Source organism: Macrotis lagotis, chromosome 1, assembly GCF_037893015.1.
Source record: "Macrotis lagotis isolate mMagLag1 chromosome 1, bilby.v1.9.chrom.fasta, whole genome shotgun sequence".
In the NCBI taxonomy this organism is placed as follows: Eukaryota; Metazoa; Chordata; class Mammalia; order Peramelemorphia; family Peramelidae; genus Macrotis; species Macrotis lagotis.
The window spans coordinates 720,490,039-720,513,427 of record NC_133658.1 but is presented as its reverse complement, the minus strand read 5'-3'; the positions used below and the strand labels follow the sequence as shown (position 1 = coordinate 720,513,427).

General features: G+C 35.7%; 1 long non-coding RNA gene across 1 annotated transcript in view; it reads left to right on the top strand.

The window, feature by feature from the left end:
* The window catches only part of LOC141523687 (uncharacterized), a 35,631-nt gene extending 23,039 nt beyond the window's left edge, over positions 1-12,592 (top strand). Inside the window, exons 3-4 of the long non-coding RNA XR_012478558.1 lie at positions 4,088-4,263; positions 12,454-12,592. This is a non-coding gene — a long non-coding RNA (uncharacterized LOC141523687). The remainder of the gene's footprint in view (positions 1-4,087; positions 4,264-12,453) is intronic.
* The last annotated feature ends 10,797 nt before the right edge of the window (positions 12,593-23,389 follow it).

Sequence of the window (23,389 nt, the reverse complement as noted above, 5' to 3'; positions counted from 1 at the left end):
GCAATCCCTTTCTGTGCTGGTATAGCCTAATCTTATTTAAACCCAAGAGCTGCTTGTCTTGCATGTGCACTGACTTAGAGTGATCTAGGAAATATGTGCAGGACTGTTACTATAGGAATTGTTGCTATTATTTAGTATCTATTAATGTTTCCTGGCATCTTGTTGCCTAGACACTGTGTGGTAAGTAAAAACAGCTTTTGACTTCTTTAAGACTACATCCTGTCACCCTCCCCTGCCCCCCCAACCTCCCCCCAGCCCCCACACAGCTTTTAGGAAGGGTGAGTCTGCTGAAGAACATGTTTTCACAATTTTATTTCCAGAAGTCTAGCCGGAATATTACTCAAAATGAAACCAAATAGTTAGGAAGTTACTTAGTATTGGACAATAATTTCTCCATCATAATCTCCCCCTGGGCAGTTTTGTATAGAGTTTTAGCTCTGGAGTCAGGAAGTAGTCTTCCTGAGTTCAGATCTTACCCCAGATACTTACTAGCTGTGTAATCCTGGGCAAGTTACTTAACCTTAATTGTCTCAGTTTCCTCATCTATAAAATGAGCTGGGAAATGGTAAAATACTCCTATATCTTCATCAAGAAAACTGGGGTCAGGAAGAGTTGGACATAACTGAAAAGTGATTGAATAGAAAAAAAATCTTCCCCTACTATCTCTTGTTGAATTAGAACTAAATTGAATTCAATTCATCAAACATTTAATACATACTATGTTCAAAGCAGTGTCTTAGATTAGAGATATGCATAGTGGGGGGCATTTTAATATTGCAACAGACATTTCTGGAGTAGTTAAAAGTTTACAAAATATTTTACTCACAGTAGGTCCTTGGGGTAGGCAGGGCTATAATATTGATACCCATTTTATAGATGAGGAATTGAATCTGAGAGAAGTGACTCATTCAAGAATAATTGACTGCTATGTTAGAGAAGGTAGGTAGGTGGCACAGTGGATAGAACACCAACTTTGGTGTCAGGAGGACTTGAGTTCAAATGTGACCTCAGGCACTAACTAGCTAGGTAACTTAACACTGTTTGCCTCAGTTTTCTCATTTGTAAAATGGCAGACCACTCCAGTATCTTTGTCAAGGAAACTCCAAATGGGATCAGGATGAGTTGAACAGATCTGAAATGACTGAGCAGTGGCAGCAACTGTTAAAGAAGATTTAATCTTTGTGTGAGCCAGTCCTTCAATTGATAATCACCAGGACCTTCTTAGGTTAGGCCACCAATTTCTTTTCCTGCTACCCTTAGACATTTTTTTGTGAGTGTAATTGCATTTATTATAGTTCTTCATTTAAACATTTTATATTTTTTGTAAGATCTAAGAGAGCAAGGAATGAATTTCACTCTATCTCCCAAAGCTCCTCACATAGCAACTTATACATAATAGATGATTATAAAGTGGCTTTTTGATGGAGTGAAGAGGAATACATAAGATCTCTCTAATCTCTCTTCCAAACATTTCTCCTGCCACCCTTTCCAGGTTGTTCTTCTTTTTTTGGCATCTCTACCCTGAACTCATTGTAGCCGATGCTTCAGAGTTTTTGTCTCTTCTACAATCCATTTAAACAGCTAAGCCATAATGAGTTCCAAATAATATATCACAATTATACTGGGAATTGAATCATCCCCTGTTGAATTGCATATTGGATTCTTCCTAGGTATAGGATCCACCCTCTCTTCATTCTTAGAGTCCCGAATCAGACAATTTTATAATTGGAAGAAACCACAAATCTTAAGTAAAATTTTTTTTCTCTTTGGACAACTGTGAACACTAGTGGCTTTTTCCCAAGATCATAGTACCAGATAGTAGTCTGATCCCCTTAATTTCACTTAGAGTTGTTCTCTCTTTTTCTGTGGGCCACAACTCACCATCAGTTATTGACTTCAGAAGATTTGTGTGAAACCAGGGAATGTGAGATTCTAAAAGTAGGCTCCTTTGACTTTATTAAGGCCATCTGGCTGTGTAGTAGAGGGGCTTATATATAAGTTAAAGTTTATGAAATAGTGTGAATATTCTTTTGGGAGCAGAGGGCTCAGAGAAGATGCAAACCTAGTACTCTGTCTTGCAAGTTTTTGTTAGAAACTCCTAAAAAGCTGCTTGTTGAGCACAGTAATATTTGGGCAGGACATTCCAATTTCCTCTTTTTTTTGTCTGGTTCTTTACATCTGTGTTGGGAGAAAGCAGAGGAAATGATAAAAAAAAATGGGTCAGGGTGATGGATACTTCTACAACTTCCCCATTCAGCATCTGTCTTGCTGAGCTGCAAGCCAAACAGGAGATCTCCTAACAAATAAGGCCTTTGTAAATACGAACAAGATGTATTTTTTTCCGTTTCTTGTGAGAAAGATCTTTTCGATTAATGTGGATTTGGAAACCCTTGCTCATTAAAAGTAGAACTGTTTGGACCCCTCCAGAGAGCACTGGCTGTGGGAGTGTCACCACCTCTGCAAAACAAAGGCAGATGTTTGCATAGACTCAATGGGAGGCTTTAGGAGAAAGTTTCTGCTTACCACAAATGACAATTGTTTAATGGAACTGAGGGGACCAACTGATTTATGAGCTTTTTTCCTAAGGAGTTGTATAATCTCAGACCTTAATAACCTTTAGAAACACCGCCCCCCCAATTTCTCTTGGAGTTGTCTTGGAGGAGATGAAAAAGGTGCTGTATAGAGTATAATTGATATCTCAAAGATCTATAATTCTATATTCTATAATTCCAATATCACTGTCAACAGATATCTAGTAATTGTGCTGTTATCTGGAACATTAAGGTCCTGATGACTTTAATACTTGGGCTGTGTCTTCCTCTCTACCTCAGACCCTGCGGCCACCCTCAGAGAAGTTATTCATGTTGACCATTACCTTCCCTCAGTGCCTCATAGGCACTGAGACTCCAAAAACATTAACTTTCTTGATTATTACATTATCAGTCTAACTCAAGCATAGTCATATACTAAATTTCATTTCAAGGAATCACACCACTTCTAACATGGGTAATAATAGTCCTTTGAACTTTGAATTTTCAACCTCCATGCACAACCTCCTTCCTTTCCACTTGTCTACCTTTCTCACTGAGACAAGAGCTACTCTTTTTTCTCCCCTAACCTTTTATTCCTTGATCCATCACTATGATTAAAGTCCATTCTTATCCATGCCTCCCACTATGATCTTATTTGCCTCTTATTCAACCATGACCCATGATTAACCCTTTTAATATTTCACTATTAAATAACTAATATTTCACCTTAGAAAAATTGATTTTCTTACTTTTTTTCTTTTCAACACACAAATCCTCATGATTGGTCCAGGTTTATCATTTGATTTCTTCACTTTTATTCCAGATGTGTTAAGCATCTTCAGATGAACCCATTCTTCCACTATCTCTACTTGTGTAAGCATCCTTCTACTTTCCTCTTATTAACTCCATATTTTATTTTTGCCTATAGCATCAGTCCCAAACATTTTCTTCTTAAATAACCAGACCTGAATAGCAGGGTTCTATTGGAATATTCTAAGGATCTGTCTTTGCCCTTGTGTTAACATTATTATCAACAATTCAGAGGAAAGGCATACTTGATCAAGTTTAAGATGACACAATACATGGAGGGATAATCTACACATTGACAGTAACTGGATTCTAAAAGATCTCAACAGACTTGAACAATGCATCAAATTAAATAAGACAAAAATGTAATAAGGATAATTGTAAAATTCCACATGGTTATAGGAAATTAATTTCATAAAGAAAGAATGGGGAAATAGGAATAGACAATAGTTCCTATGAAAAAGATCTGGAAGACTCAATATGAGCACTATAACATGGAAACCAAACAAAGCTAATACTGTTTTAGGTTATATAGGGAGAGGCATGGGACCTTTATTGAGTACAGGTCAGCTAAGTGCCACTGTGGATAAAGTGTTAGAATTCAAATCTGGTCTCAGACACTTAATTAGCTGTGGACCTTGGGCAAGTCACTCAATACTGTTTGCCTCAGTTCCCTCCTCTATAAAATAAGCTGGAGAAGGAAAAGGCAAATCACTCCTGGATCTGAATGACTGAACTTTTTTGCTCAGGTCACAACTTTTGTCTGCATTCTGAAGAGGATGACCAGAATGGCAAGGAGACTGGACAACCTTACATTCAAAGATTATTTGAAGGAACCAAGAATGTACAGCCTGGAGAAGAGTCTTCTTAAGAATTAGAAAAGAATACAAGTTTCACATCTTTGAAAGACTGGCATATGGGAGAGGTACTTATTTTACATGGCTTCTGATAACTAGAGTAGAAACAGTGGGTACAAGATGCATAAAGGCAGATTTAGGCTTGATCTAAGGAGGGGGGGGGAGAGAACTTCTTAATTATTAGAGTGATCCAAAATTACACAGAAATTCCTCAGAACTCAAAGCATTTTCTCTCATTGGAGATCTGCAAGAGATGACTCTGTGACCAATTCTTGAGGATGTTGTAGAAATGTCTCTTGTGTCAGATGAAAGTTAGACTTTCTAGCCTCTGAGGTTCTTGGTAAATGTGAGATTGTGATTCTTTGACTGTCTCCTCTGCCTCTCTAGCCTTAACAAATGCATGCAGAATGGACACGTAGGAATTTTCTATCATGATACTTAAAAGAATGATACTTAATTAACATATAAGCTAGTGATATTTTCCTGATATAAGTGGAATTTCCAAACTTATTTCAGTAATTATCCTATCAGATATTTTTAATTTGACTTTGTCCTTACAACATTTTAGAGAGTTTTGAATCATCAAGACTAGCTTGAATAAAAGGCAAATCTTTTACTCTTATAAATCCTATAGTCTTTGACTTCCTTTGTGGAAATATTGTTTATACACGAAGCATTGATGAACTGTTATTGTTGTCTGGTCACAATCAGGGCCAAATTAGATGTTTCCTTAATTTGAGGTCTAGGGTGGTTGTGTTAATGTGAGTTTCTTTACAGAACCCTGGGGGGAGAAGATATGTTTTGAGAAGGACAAAGTAATGAACTGCTCAGAATTCTGCCTCCAACATCATGGGATGATTCAGTTCTAGACTCTCATTATTTGACTAAGTTTCCTTCATGCCTTGTTTGAAGCAGGGCTTGATGATTAGTACGTCTACTGAAGGGCAGTATCATCATTTTTAGGACAGCTAAGTAGCACAGTGGTCAGAGAACAGGACCTGAAGTCAGTAAGACTTATCTTTTTGAGTTCAAAAGTGGTCTTATAAACTTACTAGCTATATGACCTTGTGCAAGTCACTTAAACCTGTTTGCCTCAGTTTCTTCATCTATAAAATGGCCTGGAGAAGGAAACGACAAACACCATCTATCTTTGCTAAGAAAATCCCAAATGGGGTAACTAAGAGTTGGACATGATTGAAAAATGACTGAACAAGCTAAACAATCACTATTCCCAAAGGAATATTGTTACTAGAATGGAAATTGTTGATTGTGGCTTCTCAGATTGCACAGAAGTTTTACAGAAGGGAAGTTCTTTGCAGATAGAACTTCTGGTGGACTTGACTTTGCTGCTTTTGCTGCTGAGTCATTGTGGAAAAAATACCACCAGGCTCTTTTTTAAGCATCACAGCTGTTGAAGTTATTGCTGACCACATCAGGGGACCGTTGCCAAAACATTCTGCTTCAATGTTGTTATAGTTCAATTCATAGAAATGTCCTAAAAATGGAATGCAATCAGCTCATGGCCTCATCTTGAAATGAATGATATTTTAATTTGTAGCCATGTCTGTATAACCTAGCTGGTACAATGAAAAGACCATTAGGCTGGCAAGTTGATAAGTTCTGACTTCAACTCTGGTCTCAGACACAAATAAACTGTGTGACCTTTGGCAAGTCATGTAACCCACTTTGCCTCATTTTCCTTATCTGTAAAATGAGTTGAAGAAGGAAATGGCAAATTACTCCAGTTTCCTTGCCAAGAAAACCTCAAAGGGAGTCATGAAGAGTAGGACTCAATAATAATTCAAATAAATAACAACATGACTATATGAACTTTAACAAGTAATTTTTTTCTCTGGCTTTCAGTTTCCTTGCCCTAAAAATAAAGAAGGGGGGGCTAACATAGTGAGGGGAATAAGCATTGAATCTGGAGTCAAGAGATTTGCTGGTTCTAACCCTGGGGATGATCCTGAAGAAATATCTCTAGGTCTTATCTGTTTTTATATCTGTAAAATGAGGAAACTGGAATTCATGACTTCTAATATTCTTTCAAGCTCTAAGCCCTTGATTAATGATAGTTGGAGCAAATGAAGAGGGTCAACTGAATAGTCTCCAACATCCTATCTAGGCTCTAAATTCCATAATTCTATCAATTCAATGCATTTTCATTCAGTGAACATTTAATAAGTGTCTCTTGGTTTCCAGGCACTGTTCTAAAGACTGGGAACACAAATATGAAAAAGAAACAATCTATCCTTTTTTTTTTTTGTTGTTTTTTTTTTCAAGGCAGTGGGGTTAAGTAGCTTGCCCAAGGCCACACAGCTAGGTTATTATTAAGTGTCTGAGGCCGGATTTGAACTCAGATATTCCTGACTCCAGGGCTGGTGCTCTATCCATTGAACCACCTAGCCATCCCAGAAACAGTCTATCTTCAAGGAGTTCTTAATCTAATAGGGAAATATGACATTATACAAAAAGAAACTTAAAAGTTGAGAGGATACTTACTAGGGATCACTTGGCACAGGTACCTGGTCTTTTATGGAGTAGAAGCCAAGAAGAGCTGGAAAGTAGATGGAAAATAGAATTACTTGGAGGGTTGTGAATTCTCCATAAAAGAAAGCTTTAGGAGAAGTTGGAATGCTCTGTTTACCATCCTCAGAAAGATCAGGGAAGAGACTGTGAATGGATCTGCAAAAGGAAAAAAAAAATCACTTATCATGAAAAAAATTAAAATGAGTGACAACTGGTGGTACGTCAATAGGGTTATCTTTGTACATGAAGCATAGAAAATGATCTTTATGGTTTTCTTTGAGATCTTTTTCCTCTATTAACAGATTTATAGGATGTAGTGGGTATAGTCATCATTAACAGAAGAATATTTTGAGGAACTACAAACAGGAGGATTATCCTGTTTTTACAATTCCCTATTTGACCTAGGTTTGGGAGAAGGGATTTGAGTGGGTCAGATTTTATTGTGGGGGGACATTAGAGAATTGTAGAATCTCATATTTTTAACTTGGCCCAGTTTGGTGGGTCATTTTATATTTCTATTTTATTCGTGACAGGTCCTATACAGCATAAATATTGTCATTGACTTTTTATTTCATTGTGCATATACCCTAAGACTATTTGGGCATAAAGAACTCTTTAGGAATCTATGAAATAAATACATCTAACTGAGAGAATAAGGAGAGAATTAAAAAGAAATCACTACTTCTGAGTAGCTTCCCCCCAAATTTACCTACCTATATAGAATAGCACTATGGTGTCCTGGAATATTACTTATATGACATTATTTTTTCAAAATATATTGTTCAGTTTTATTGATTTTTTCTCTTCTTTTTAAAAAAATTCTTTGTTATAAGGAATGGCTTTCTGATCTAAGGTAGGGAAGAAATTTGGATTATGTTAAAAGAAAGGGTATTATATAAATGATTTTTAAAAAGAAATCATTTCATGGAATGCCAGAGGTAGAAGGTCTTCTAGAGAATATTGAATTTAACTACTTTATTTTATGAAAGAGGAAGCTGAGCTTTTTTGCACAGGGCCATTATAAGATATCCCCAAAATAATTTTTCTCTGGGAATTTCTTCCAAAACTGTATTATATATACATATATATATAATATATATATCATAAAAACACACTACAAATACACATATACCATATACCTATTACACATATATAAATACATATCCACATATGCAGAAATACAAGGTGTATGTATGTTCATGTATATACACCTTGTATATATATGTGTGTATATATATATATATATATATATATATATATATATATATATATATGTATGTATGTATGGTGTACCATACTATCTCTATTTCCTGACTAAAATCTGGGAACATTGAAAGAGTAATCAAAAAGAAGCCTGTTGGCATGTACTTTAGACATAAAAAGTATTCCTTAAGCCACAATAAAGGCCACAAAAATAGTGTGATTTGTATCTTTGCAGCAGTTGTATATGCATTCCATGTGAGGATGAACTCAGTGGCCCCTGACTTCCCTAGGGAACCTGGCTGTACTAGAGGACCCCAGAGTTTTAATCAGCTTGTCATAAATTTGCCTTCCCTCAGCAAATTTACACGGTTCTTCCTCCACGGTCTGTGGTCTCATGGCAAATTTACGGCACACTGATTGCAAGTTTTGTTTGCCTCCAAGTAGATAGAAGCCAAAGTGATTAAATGGAATCAAAATCAAGGGAGGCTAAATGTGGGCTCCAAGAAACCCTACCAAAATGAAAATATGAACAGAAACATTATTGATATTGAGTTTCCTGATAAAATTACACTTGTAAAAATGCAACTGAAAACTTCTGGGATGAATGAAAATGAAAATAACATGGTTTTGTCCCTCACCCCCATTAAACAATCCTTTCCTTGGATTGCTGTCACAGCCTAATTATTGAATCCATCACCACAAATGGAAAACAGAAGAATGCAAGAAAGGGGAGAAGATAATAAAAGTAGAGGCAAAACAAAGGAGCAAGAGGGAAAAGAAACAGAAAAAAATTTATACCACAAGCACACAGTATTTTTGATAGCATAGAAAGAATACTGAACTGGAGCAAGTTATATTTGGGTTACTTGTCCTCTACATATGAGCTTGTATGTGTGTATGTGTGTGCATACACACTGCTAGTGTGTACACACATCTGTTAGGACCTAGATACACCTACTGCACATGCAAATATATACACACATGTCCACATGTTTCATTAAGTCACACACTCATATGTCTAGACACAGATATACATGTACATGCCTTGTGTAGACCTACAGGTAAGACACTAACATATATATGTGATTTATGTACAGTTATTCATACAAATCATGTTCTATGCATGTGTCTATATAGAAACTTAGATATGTATTCATACGTTTGTGTAGATACCCATAAAGGGTTTTAAAAAGTCTCAGGAAAGGAAATCTTTTGGGAGGAAAAGAAAATCTTTTGGAAGACCTTTCTGTTGCTGTTTCATTTTATTTTCATCTTGGCAGTGTTAATAGCATAATCTTTATTGCTTTCATTAAATCAGCTTCAGATATATTTGGTATTTGACCAAGTATCAAGGTCAGTATGATTTCTGGTACTATGGCCGAATAAGAAGATACGTGTTCTGTTGTTCGGTTATAACTACTACCTCCCATCCCCAACTAGAGCATGTTAAATAAAGTAACTTAATTTATGAAAAAGAGGTGAAACATTTCCTCACAAAGTAAAGTCTTATGAAAACAACAACCAACACAGTAGACAACTGGACGATAGACTCATTCCCACTAGCTGTGCTGATCATTCACTGCTCCCAGTAGGATCATCCAGACAGTCCCACATTTTGCGCTTTAGATGTGGTGGCTTCTGTCCTCTTCCTTTCACTACTCCTTTCAGCTTTGACTTAACCTAACCACATTCCTGCTATTCACTCTGCTTTGACAACTGAACTTTGAACTTACCTCCAGCTGGGAATTCAAGAGTATGTAGAGTGGGAGGGTGTACTCAGTCATACAAAGGAGGTTAGAGGGGAAGGGATTTCTATACTAAGGAAATGAAGTTTGTCAGTTCAACTGAAATCAACTCACTGTACAATTTAATTTTTTTTTTTATTTTCAGGTGTAAATTCTTTCCTACCTTTCATTCTTTTCTTCACCAATCAAGAAGGAAAAAACCCCCAACATGATAACCATTATATATGAAGTCATTTCTTTCCACATAATCAATTAATTCATCAACATTTATTAAGTGCTTACAATATTCCAGGAACAAGTATAAGGACTGGGATCCAAAAGAGACAAAAGACAGTTTCTGCCTTTCAGGAGCTTACAGTTTAATGGGGAAGACATTATGCAAACAAATGTATACAAAGCAAGCTATAAATTGGATAAATAGGAAATAACAGAGAGAAGACACTGGAATTAAGAGAGGTCAGGGAAAGCTTCCTGTAGAAGATGGGATTTATGCTTTCATATAAGAGGAAGAGAGTCAGGTTATCAGTCAGAGTAGAAAAACTTGGAAAGACTTACATGAACTGATGCAGAACAAAGTGAACGAAAACAGAAGAGCATGTATATAACAGCAATATATACAATGATTAACTGCAAATAACTTAATTTTTCTCAGCAATTTGAAAATACAAGACAATTATAAAAGATTCATGCTGAAAAATACTACCTCAAGAGAAAGAACTGATGAAGTCTGAATGTAGAGTGAAGTATGCTATTTTTTAAAATTTGTGTATGTGTGTATGTTTTTCTGTTTTCTTTCCCAACATGACTAACATGGTCATTGTTTTGTCTGATAGCACAGGTATAATCCATATCAAATATCTTACTGTCTTAATGATGAGAGGGAAGGGAAGGAAGGAGAGTATATATATATATATATATATATATATATATATATATATATATATATATATATATATATATATATATATATTATATATATGTATGAATTCAAAATTTTTAAATGAACATATATAATTAGGATTAAAGAAATGAACAACTGCAAAAATGGCAAAAGTATCAGATACATGCTTTATAGATCTCTAGTAAAATATTATCAATTCAGTAAACTTTGATTAAAACATGCAGATTTAAATGGAGATTAAGTAATAACATTCTCAATAATAATTGGGTTAAAGAACAAATTCAAGAAATAAGAAAATTATAACTTTTTAGTGTACCACAGCTCTAGGAGGAAAAGCTATATCTTCAAAAACATATACTAATAAAATTAAAAAGTAGGATTAATAAACTGAACATTCAGTTAAAAATAAATTGAAAATCAGCTATCAACAACCCCTATTATGAAAGCATAGTAAAATGCAACCGGAAATGGAGAGAAATAGCTCATAATGCAAATTTAGATAATATACATTTAAGAAAAAGAACTCAGTTTTTTTTTAAAAGGACAATAAAAAACCAAGGCAAAGCTTATGGAACAATTTAGACTTTGAAAATAAAGATGAATTCATAATGAAAAGAGGCCATAAGAGATCAGAATTAAATCTATGTGCAAGTATATGCCAAAATGGAAAACTTAAATGAAATGGATGATTATCTCCAATAAAAACAAAAATAAGATATGAACACCTTAAACAGTCAAGTATCAGAAAGAGAACTTGAGCAAGCACAAAGTAACTATCAAAGAGTATAACTGTATATGTGTGGGAAGGGGAAATGTAGAAGTGGGTGGGTGGGTAAAAGGCTGATTATGATGGACTTTTAACTGTATCTTCATTCCAGTAAGGACACTTACTAGATAAGGATACTCTAGCCATAAGCCTAGAAAAAATTACTTTGTATAACCAAGATGGATTTATGTCTGTAAGGCAAGGAGTTTGACAATTAATTAGTATAATTAGTCATATAAGTAACAAAGAACACAAATTTTTATCAATAATCATTTTTTTCACATGTGTAAATGATTTCTTTTCAAGGAGACTGTAAGCTCTTGGAGGGCAGGAGTTAAGGTCATACTTCCTTATTTCCCTTGGTCCAAACATAACTTTGCTTATGTTGTTTCATTTCTTGGATTTCTCAAATATTAAGTGAAAGGTCTTTCAGTCTTTGAAATAAATTTAACATACTGCTTTGCCTGACAAAAGGAGTCTTGAGGACTGAATCCTAAGGTTAGATTTCAGAAATTTTATTTTTCTTTATCTAAAACAAACTGGTTTTCAAAAGGGAAAAAGTGGGAGGAAATTGTATGTCATTATCCTGTTACCCAAATGTGCAACTACTTGTTACTAACTGTACTCATATACAAAAATAATTTTACTTTGCTTTCAATAAATCAAGTCAATAAATCAATTCCTAACTATAAACATTTAAGTGTCTTCTATATACCAAGAATTATGGTGTTTACTGAGGCCACAAAAGGAGGCAAAACGTCTCTGTCCTCAAGCAGCTCACGATCTAATGAGGCAAACAACAAGCAAAAAAGCAAACAAAAAAAAGTTCTTAATGAGTATAATCAATAGTCACTTATTTGGCTCTTATTAGATTCAAAGTACTAGGTTTATAATGCAGGCAAGAAGAAAACTACTTCCTTCTCTTTTTTTTTAGGTTTTTTTTTTGCAAGGCAATAGGGTTAAGTGACTTGCCCAAGGCCACACAGCTAGGTAATTATAAAATGTCTGAGGCTGGATTTGAACTCAGGTACTCCTGACTCCAGGGCCAGTGCTCAATCCACTGCACCACCTAGCTGCCCCTATTTCCTTCTCTTACAAGTTTGTTTTCTAACAGGAAATATAACTCATAAATTAAAGCTGAAAATCAGAAGGTGGCATATGGAAGTATGGAGACCCTAACAAGGGCATGTTGAAAAGAATATGAAAGATCATTGGTCTTTATTCAAAAAGAGAATTCTGGAAGGAACTCACCAATGGAAAAAGAGGGCTACAAGGAGAAAGAAGCAAAGAAGGGTGAAAGTATTTATAAGACTGAAAAAGAATGGATAACTTGTGAGTAAATATTTTTTCATTGACTGGTCCATTGCTTTGAATTTTGTGAAATAATTATTTTTGCTAATCTTGCTAATTGGGATAATTTGTCCATATAAATGTATAATTCCATAAAGGAAAATTGCTATTTTGAGTGACAGATAACATATTTTCATAGTTCAAAGAACAATGATAGTTTTAACAATATTAGTTCTTCATTTGGTCATCATTCATTAAATAACCCTAACTTCATCAGCTTCCCTTGAAATATCTTTAAATTAAGTGTCCCTAACTTTACTGGGAACCAAAGAATACTGAAATAATCTTTTTTCTTGCAATTAAAACAATGAGGAAATTAGAAAGTCACAAAGCAATAGAAAAACGGAAGATTCTTCCCTTTTCTATAAGGGTTCAGCAAGTTTTGACTATTAGTGATATATGTGGGTTTAACACTGAACTTTCACACCCATATGTCATTTGCTTAACACCCCAAAAATACATGTTAGAAGCCAACTGGAATTAAAAATGCTGTCAAAAGATTGAGCAATATGATGAGAAACCTGTTCCAGTGAGACATTAGCTTTCAGCAAGATTTTCTGATGGTGCTTCTTAAAACTAAAACTTTATTGAATTTCTCTTGCTGTGGTCTATGAACTATTGGATCAGAGATCTTGAAGGGAAGTTGAGTCAAAGTTGTTAATTTTAGTGTTATTCTCTACATCTATGACTTCATATTAAGGTGAATCAGCCCTTTGCATATTGATTTGAGGAATAAAGGATGGGTTCATAACAGTCAGTCCAATTTGTTTAACGACACTATCATCCTTTGTATCATGGTTAGAATAGTTACTGGGGCAGCTAGCTGGCACAATGGCTAGAGAACTGTCCTTCGATTCAGGAGGATGGGAGTTTGAATCCAGCCTCAGACACTTGACACTTACCAGCTGTGTGACCTTGGGCAAGTTACTTAATCCTAATTGCCTCACATCCAGGGTCATCTCCAGTCCTCCTGATCCATATCTGGCCTCTGGATCCAGATGGTTCCAGAGGAGAAAGTGAGGCTGGTGACTTGGCACAGCACCCCCTCATTCAAATATAATTCATGTGCTTATCATGGTATCATCTCCCTGATGTCATGGTCTTCTTCAAGAATGAAGGACAAACAACAATGGAATAGCTGATTCTTAACTATTCCTTACTTTATATATCCAATCAATCAACAAGTATCACTGTTTTTACCCTCACAGAATCTCTCCTCTTAAACTGGGATTATATTTAAGCCCTCATTGACTCTCACCTAAACTTTTGAAATCGCTTGCTTGTTGGTGTCCTTACTTTCATCTCTTTCTTCTCTTAACTATTCCATAAAGAATTATAATATTCTAAAAGCGTAAGATAGGATGTTAGGCCTTTTTGATAAGCTCCAGTGCCTCCCTATTACCTCTGGCATCAAATACAATCTCTTCTGGTTATCATTAAAATCTCTTTACCACTTGCCTCTAATATTTAGTCATATTATATATTTCTCCCCTTTTTGCACACTATGCTCCAACCAAACTGACCTTGTTGTCCCTCAAAAACAATATATGTTGACTCTCTTGGACTTATTATGACTGAACTTCTTTCGGGAATTTGGTCTCATCTTTAGAACAGAAGCCTTATTTGATTTAGAGACAATCTAGTTCCCCTTCCCTTTCCCTTTGTATACATATAATATGTTCAGCCTGCCCTTTCCTCCCTCCATCAAAACAAACAAACAAACAACTAGTTGGTGCAGTGAAACACTGACCCCAGAGTCAGGAAGACTGAAATTCAAATCTGGCCTCATACACTTACTAGTTGTGTGAACTTGTGAAGTCACTTAACCCTGATTACCTCCAAAAAAACAAAACTCCTCAAGAGTAGAGAATTAATAAATTTTTTTGTCTTTGGGTCCCCAATGCCTATTAAGGTGTTTGGTACCAAGGAGACTCTTAACAAATGCTTGTGAAGCGTACCATATTGAAATCATCATCATCATCATCATCAGTAATAGGTAGCATATAAACTGCTTAAAGGTTTGCAAGTATTTCACTAATATTATCTCATTGAATCTTTACAACAAACATCAGAAGTGGGTGCTGTTTTTACCTTCTTTTTTATGTATGTGTCTAAGGTTGGATTTGAACTTAGATCTTTTTGACTGATGATCTAGTGCTTTATTTACTCTTCCACCTAGTTATCCTACAGAAATGGCATGCACCCCAAACCAGATATCAATTAATCAATCAAAATTGATTTATTAATAACTTAATGATTATTCACACATTACTATTGCTGGGGATACAAATACAAAACATTTCCATCATTCAACATTTACATTTAGTATAATGTCTTATACACAGTAGGTGCTTTTAAATATTATAAATACCCAAATTTACTATAAAGAACAAATGAAAAAAGACACTGCATCGAGAGAAAGAACTGAAAAATAAAATCATGTATAGCATAATTTCATGTATTTTTCATTTCTATCTATTTATCTGTCTATCTATCTATCTATCTATCCATTTATGTCTAATGATAACCATCTTTCAGGTAGGAGAGGGTGAGCAAAGAAGAAAAAAGGAATAAAAGAAATTTGAATGATAACTTCATTTATTTAAAAGGAATAGCAAATTGTACCACAATAGATTTTAAGTTTCATGTGCAATAATCTTTTTTATTATACTATGTTATGGACATTCTTGTTTTATTCCCTACATTAAAAATAAAATAAAATAAATCTAAGTTTATTGATTGACTATTAGCAGGAAACTATTTGTTTTGATCTTTTGTAATCATCTCATCTTCTTGGGAAAATATATTTATAATAAATTAATTTATAGGCACTGGTAAACTGAGTAGCAATAAAGATTGATTGTCCATACAGGGAGAAAGAAGAAGGTGGTGTGATGCAGTGGAAAAGGCATGGATTAGGTACTAGAATTTGATATAAAAAAATTTGACTTGTAAAAGACTTAGGAAATCTTCTAGACCAATGTTGTCAAATATAAATAGAAACTAATCCCTAAGGGTGTCATATTGACATTGAAAACCCTGTTTAACATTTTCCATTTTGTATTGTGTTTTTATTTATTTTTTAAACATTTCCCAATTATATTTTAAACTGATTTGTACTTCACTCAGAAAATCTTTACATCTTTCCTGTGGCTGTCCTCTCTTTTGACCCATTTGGTCTTCTAGATTCTTGTCCAGTCAATACTTAAGAACAATTTGGTGCAAAGTTTAGGTGCCTCATCCTTGTGAATCATTATAATCATTATTATTGTCCATCTTTAATGGATCCTCTACCATTCACTAGCTGTGCCAACTTGGGTAGCCTATTAACTTCTCTGGGTCTCAGTTTCCTAATCTAGCCAATGGGATTTGTCGATTAAAATATCTCTAGATCATCTGTGACTAACATTGCTAGGTGGTTCAGTGGATAGAGCACTGGCCTTGTAATCAGGACAGGAGTTCAAATTTAGCCTCAGACACTTGATACTTCCTAGCTGTGTGACCTTGGACAAATTACCTAACCCTGATTGTCTTGCATCCAGGGTCATCTCCTGTCTTCCTGATTCATATACGGCCACTGGATCCAGATGGTTTTGGAGGAGAAAAGTGAGACGGGTGACTTAGCCCAGTACCTCCTAACTCAAATCCAAATCATGTGCTTGCCATGACATCACCTCCCTGATGTTGTGGTCTTCTTTGAAAACAAGGGACAAACATCATCATCGTCGTCGTCAGGTAAATTGCAGAGTGAATATTTGGCTGGATTTGGAGTCAGGAAAATATGAATTTAAATTCTATCTAGAACTCTTATTTGCAGTGTGGAATCCAACATTGCAATTCTATCAGTCTCATTTTCCTCATCTGTAAAAGGGGATTCATTATGGCACCTTTCTTATAGGATTGCTGTATGAGAGAATGTTAAAGTATTTTGTAAAACTTAAAACTCAAATGTTTTCATGCTCTATTGTTGCTTCATGTCTTTGGAATCATTATCAGGATGATAAATGGATTCTGGGGTGTATGGTGTGTTCATAGAAAGCTAGGACTTCTTGTGAGAACACTTGCTGTGCTCTTTTCAGGGCTGCTCATCCACCTTTGATTTTCACCTGTCAACCACCTGTGACTCCAAGAAACTGTGTCTTGCCCAACAGCCACATGCCAATAAAATCATTTTGCTGACAACCTAGTTGATGGTTACTAACTCACTAACTCACTAACTCACCAAGTCTTTAGTGAGTTACAGAAGTGCCTACCCGAAGTCTTTGAAGACTTCTCTAGCAGAATGGACAGATGAGAACAATTTGTTCCAGCAAATATGATGGCAGCTGAAATAGGTGCTTAGAACTTGATCAGACATTGAAGATGCCAATGTTATCCACTGCATTATGGGTCTCAGTCAACTAGTCCTTACTTTTGTCTTAACATTAGACTTTATTGACTCTGTAAAAGGGAATGAAGTTGTTGATTCTGCTCATTTAACTCCATTTCATGACCAAGTCAAGCCATCACCTCATGATGTCATTGGTTCTCTTTATAAATTAAAGATGAACAACAGATGGAACCTAATCAATTATCAAAGTACTGTGGCATTAGAGTAAATTCTCGTGAGCTGTCTCTTCCTCAAACTTAGTTCAGATTACTTATTTCTTCTGAACTAGCATCAAGACTAGAAAAGATTCTGTTAGACAAAACACTAGTGATTATAAGGTTCACATTTAAAAGTATAAAGATCCTAATTGAAAAATATAAAATCATAATTTTGTGCAGGGAGTGGAATTATAACATGCTTCGAGAAATATGATGATATAATATAGGATCTGACATGCTATAACACTGATGAGTTAATTGCTTCAAAGTCATTTTCAGTAATAGATACATCCCAATATAAATCAGTAGTTGGAAAATTTTCTGTTAAAGGAATAGGTTTGGAGAAACAAGGACTCACAAGACCAAAAATTTAGTTTTGAAAACAAACATTTTGTCTATCTAGTTCAGCCATCATTTTATTTTTAAAAAATATACAATATTTTCCAGTGAACAAAAATTTCCCTCTCATCCCCTCAGTCTAATCCCTTAGTTATTGGGCATGTGGGATTAGTCAAAGAAAACAAAACATATATATATAAGACATGGATAGGTAGATAGATAGATAGATAGATAGATAGATAGATAGATAGATAGATAGATAGATATAGTGACACAAAACAAATCCCCACATAGGCTATATCTAAAACTGTTTTAAATGACCCAACAAGTCAATCATCTCTTTGGTAGTATACTTCATCACCAGTTTCCTGGAATCCTGACTGCTAACTCTCATTTTACAAATGAGTAAATGAAGGCCCTGAAAAAGGAAAGTGACTTGCTCAGTCATACATAAGTTGATTCCAGAAATGGGACTTTTGGTTCCAAATTCAGTGGTCTCCCTGCCACAGCAAGCTCTGAGAAAATTCTGAATTCTCTGCCTTTAAGAGTTAGGACAATCCTGAATTTTTCCAGTCAATTCACTCTTCTCATCATTACATTTTTTAAAAAAATGAGATTTTATTTAATGACCATATTTTTCTAGTAAAATAAAAGCCTATATTATGCAAATACATAAAATTCCATATTTAAGAGTAATACTTGGCAAGCATTGCCCTCCTCCCCCTGAAAAATTAATGGAAATGGATAAGGATCCAAAGTCACATCTTACTAGAGCCAAATGCAATTTAGGTTCTTTCTAACCGGTCAGATCTTTGCCTTGTGCTGAGTTCAAACACAGCCAAAAATGAAGTCACTTCTTCCTATAACACAGTTCTATATAGGAGTAATGTTAGATCAACAATGGAATAGCATGGAGCTTTGAAAATAATCCATTAAGAGTTTATGGTATGTAACTTGTGCCTCACCCTGTCCATAAAGATTCTGGGTTTCTTTGATATGGAAGCTTGCTCTATCCTCACCCCATTCCACTTTTGCAGAGGAGGACTACTCCCTGATGCTTTGGAGTTGTCTTTAGTACCCTTATAAAGGTTAAGGAATTCTAGCCCAAAGGCACAAATATTTTCCCTTGGACTGTTTGAAGGGCAAACCTGACCTACAGAGCCTAATTCTTGATGGTTGTGGACCTCCCTGTAGTTGGAAATAAGTGGCGGCTTTTTGGGTTGAGCTAGGTTTTCAGAGGCTAGGGATTTGGCAGGTTTGCAATAATTTGGCAGGTGAATCAAGTATTTTTACTAAGGGCCCTTGGGCTTTGGGTGAATCCTTTCCCCCATGCACCTGTGGACTACTGGCAGTCAACATTCCTCCCACTACCAGCTGTGTGCCAGTTCCAATAGAAAGCTAGCAAGTTACAAGATTTAACAAGCTTATTCTTCCTGTGCCCTTTTATGAAGCCAACAATGTTTCATGGAAACATGAGGTGCTAGCTTTCACAATCAAAAATAGCTTTTACCCTTAAAAAAGCCCAAAGCAGCTAAGTGGCACAGTGGAGAAAATACCAGGCCTGGAGTCGGAAAGACATGTCTCCCGAAGTTCAGATTTAGTTCAGAAACTAGCTGTGTGACCCTGGGAAAGTCACTTAACCCTGTTGGCCTCAGTTTCCTCATCTATAAAAATGAATTGGAGAAGGAAACAGCAAAACACTATAGTATCTTTGCCAAGAAAACTCCAAATGGAATCACAAAACAATTGAACATAACTGGAATGACTGAACAATAACAAAAGTGATGCAGGGAAATGATGTAGAGAATCATAAATTAACTTTAGCAATGTTAAAACCTTGTTAATTGTGGAAGGCTGTTTGCCTCTGAGATGTAACCTGATCTTGACTATTGATTATATCTGCCTACCCTGTCCCCATTTTCCCCTTCATTTAATCTTGGTCTGGGTTGGTGCAATAGGGCATGACATGTGGAACTTGGGGGTTGAGCACCTTGGGACAGGAAGGACCAGTGTGTAGTTTGCCATTGGAGGATGCCTAGTCCAAGATGCAAGACCACTTTCCAAGTGCCATCCTCTGTCCACCCTACCATATGAGGGTTTTTAATAGGAAGTGCCACCCCTTTGAGCTCTCTTGTTTCTTCTGGGCTCCCATCCCAAAGGATGGTACTTTCTCTGACTTTTCCTTAATCCATGTGGAACATTGTGGACCTCACCTTGTGGCCTGGTTACACTAAACCACATGGCTGCATGCCCTTCTTTTTCTCTCTGTTTTTCTCTGTCTCTATCTCCCTTTGTCTCCCTCTCTCTCTCCCCGTCTCTCTTAATGTCTCTCTGTTTCTGTGTCTCTGTGTCTCTGTCTCCCTCTCTCTCTCTCTCTCTCTCTCTCTCTCTCTCTCTCTCTCTCTGTCACTCTATCTGTGTCTGTCTGTCTGTCTGTCTATCTGTCTCTATGTCTCTGTCTCTATTTCTCTGTCTCTGGCTCTGTCTGTCTCTCTGTGTCTGTGTGTCTGCTTCTCTGTCTCTCTCTCTCCCTCTCTCTCTCTCCATGTCTCTTCCCCTCACTGTCTGTCTGTCTCTGTCTCTCTGTCTCTCTCTTTCTCTGTGTGTGTGTGTGCATCATCTCTCTCTTTCTGTGTGTGTGTGTGTCTGTCTCTCTGTGTCTCTGCATCTCTCTCTCTGCATCTCTCTTTCTCTAGCCAATGTACTTTGTAACAATATTTTGCCATAATAAAATCCTGAACAGTTTTAACATCCCAGAGATCTGTGAATTCCTTCACCTTTTCAGTGGCCTTAAATCATCTACCTTTAATCTTTAAATGTTTAAAAATCAGCAACAAAAGGACAATGAATGTATATAAGATGTCTTTGGCCCCATATAGTGGATAACTTTCAACTAAGAAATTGCTCCATTCTAAATAAATTGTGATTATGATCAAATAAGAACTCCTCTGACTTTCTAAAAGCTTGTCAAATCTGACCTCAACCTACCATTCCAGTAAGACAAACAATAGAGCAAAACTTTTTAAATTGGAATTCACCAATGCCACTTGCCCCCCCCAAAAGACACATATATAAATATTAGGAAATCCCTACACTTAGATGGGAAAACAATGACATCTTTACTTTAAACTTTGGCTTGTAATTCTATATATTTTATTTTATTCATTTAAAATCAATAATTCTGCATAGGGAGTTTATAGGCTTCATCAGACTTCTAAAGGAATCTATGATATTAAAAAAAAGGTAAGAACCCCTAGAGGGTATAATTATAGATTTACAAATGAAATACTAATAAAAGAACTTCTAGAATGAGAACCTTTTACTGATAGAAATAGGTAACTCGTCTATAATTTTTATCCTTGAAGTTTGCAATGGGTATTGAGAGGTTATGTGATTTGTGTGTGTTCAAATAGTTAGTGTCAGTATCAGGACTTGAGTACTTATCTTCCTAAATCCAAGATTGGCCTGCTCTCCCTTATTCCAGGTTACTTCTCAAACATAATTGCTTATGGAAGGCATGAATTCACATGTCACTGATAACGATAATATTTGTCCTTTTTTCTTGAAGATCATCCTGAAGGTGATGTCATGACAAGCACATGAATTAGATTTGAGTGAGGAGCGTTGTGCTAAGTCATTAGTCTCACTTTTTTCCTCCAGAGTCATCTGAATCCAGGGTCCAAATATGAAGCGGGATAACTGGAGATGGTGTTGGATGTGAGACAATCAGGGTTAAATGACTTGTCCAAGGTCACACAACTAGAAGGTAACAAATGTCTGAGACCAGATTTGAACTCAGGTCCTTCTGACTCCAAGGCTGGTGTATTATCCACTGCACTAGCTGCATATTACTAAGCTCTATCTGACAAAAATTAGACTGCTGAATATTTCCAAATGTACTGTGAAGTCTCATATATCCAATATTAGTTTAGTCCACTTCATTTAGGCAAAAAATAAAAAGTTTTCCTGATTATAATCAATTTAGCAAAATTTATATAATTTGTGTATGCAAGGTAGGTAAATGTCCTATTTGCAATGCCCTTGTGGTTGATAAAGGGGAGGAAGGTGGGGGGACCAAGTTCAAACATCTAAAGGTCCTTCCTCCATTTGGTCCCTGTGAATCCTATATAGCAGAAACAATTAAAATATAGGGACCCAAGAGATATTTTGTTCTGACTCAGGGAACATATCCTACTATTTTTTCAAGGTTTCTATCTTGCTCCCATGGAGCCCTAGGTCTAGAGAACTGACCATGTGCGATAAACTTCCAGACTCATGATCCTGAGTATTTAGTTTCTTTCTTATTACTTCACCCATTATTTCAGATGGCATAAACAGAAACGTGATATTATATCCTAAGAGAATTGATAGATTAAATTAATAGTAGAGAAACAAATAGCAAAAAAAGAGAACATTGTCAATTTTTACAGTAATCATGATGGTGAAATGATTACCATATTGTAAAATCAGGAAGTGTAAATGATGCTGAAGAAGATTAAATCTGAAAGAGAGGCTGAACCAGACACACAGAAGAAATCTTTTTTGAAGGTTATCCAAGGTTACCCATTTTTTGAGGGGATAAGGAATAGATATTTCAAAGAGAGGACAATAGCAATTAAATAGAAAATGTCCCTGACAGTATTATTAGAAACAAGGAAAGCAAACCAGAGTTGTTTTAGAGAGTATCAAATGTTATCAACTCATCTGTCTTCTTTTTCATTTCTACAAAATTTTTATCAGCATGACTAACACATATATCAAGGGTATTCTTGATGAGAATGAAGAAAGAATAGTCAGGCTTCTGAAGATACAATTCTATGGCAAATCACATCTTCTGAACCACATAACTGACTGAAAGCTATAGAAAATACACGATCCCAATGAGTTAAGTGTTTCTTGATAATAATATTAATTTTTAAAAAACTATTTGTGTCAGTAGTGTAAAATCCATCATTAAAAGTTCTTTTTTGTTAAAATATCAGATCAATTACAAAGATAATTTTGTTCAATGATCTTCTGATTATTAGTATCAAGTGGGGACAAAGCACAAAGGGATGTATGCTCATTAAAGGCACACACCCCAGGGCTTTCTCCTGGGAGTTGTTCTCATCATAGAGCAATAGAAGAGGGATGCCCTATAAATCAGGGACTCTTAACTCTTTTTGTATTTTGTATCACTTCAGTGGTTTTGTGAAACCTGTGGACAGATGTTTTCCCAGAAAATCTTTTTAATCAATAAAATTAATAAATAAGGTTACAAAGGAAATTAATACTGCTGAAATATAGCTAGCAAATTTTTTGTTTAATATTTATTTATTCTCATTTTGTACAAATAATTTTTTATACATTAATAAAATATTCTTGATTAAGAATAAACAAAACACCCCCTTACCCCCCAAAAATATAGATTCACTTGAGCGATAAAGTAAAGGGGAGAGAAAAAAATTAAAATTAAAAAAGTAATAGTAATAATTGTAGGTATGGCTAGGTGGCACAGTGGACAGAGCACCAGGCCTGGAGCCAGGAGCACCCAAGCCCAAATCTGGCCCCGTACACCCAACAATCACCCAGCTGCGTGACATGCAAGCCACCCGAACCCCACTGCCCTGCAAAAACCAAAAAAAAAAAAAAAAAAAAGAAAAAAAGACCCAAAATAAAATAAAATAGTAATAAAAGTAGGGGGTGGCTGGGTGGGAGACAGAGCACTGGCCCTTGAGCCAGGAGCACCTGGGTCAAAATCCAGCCTCAGACACCCAATGATCACCCTTCTAGGA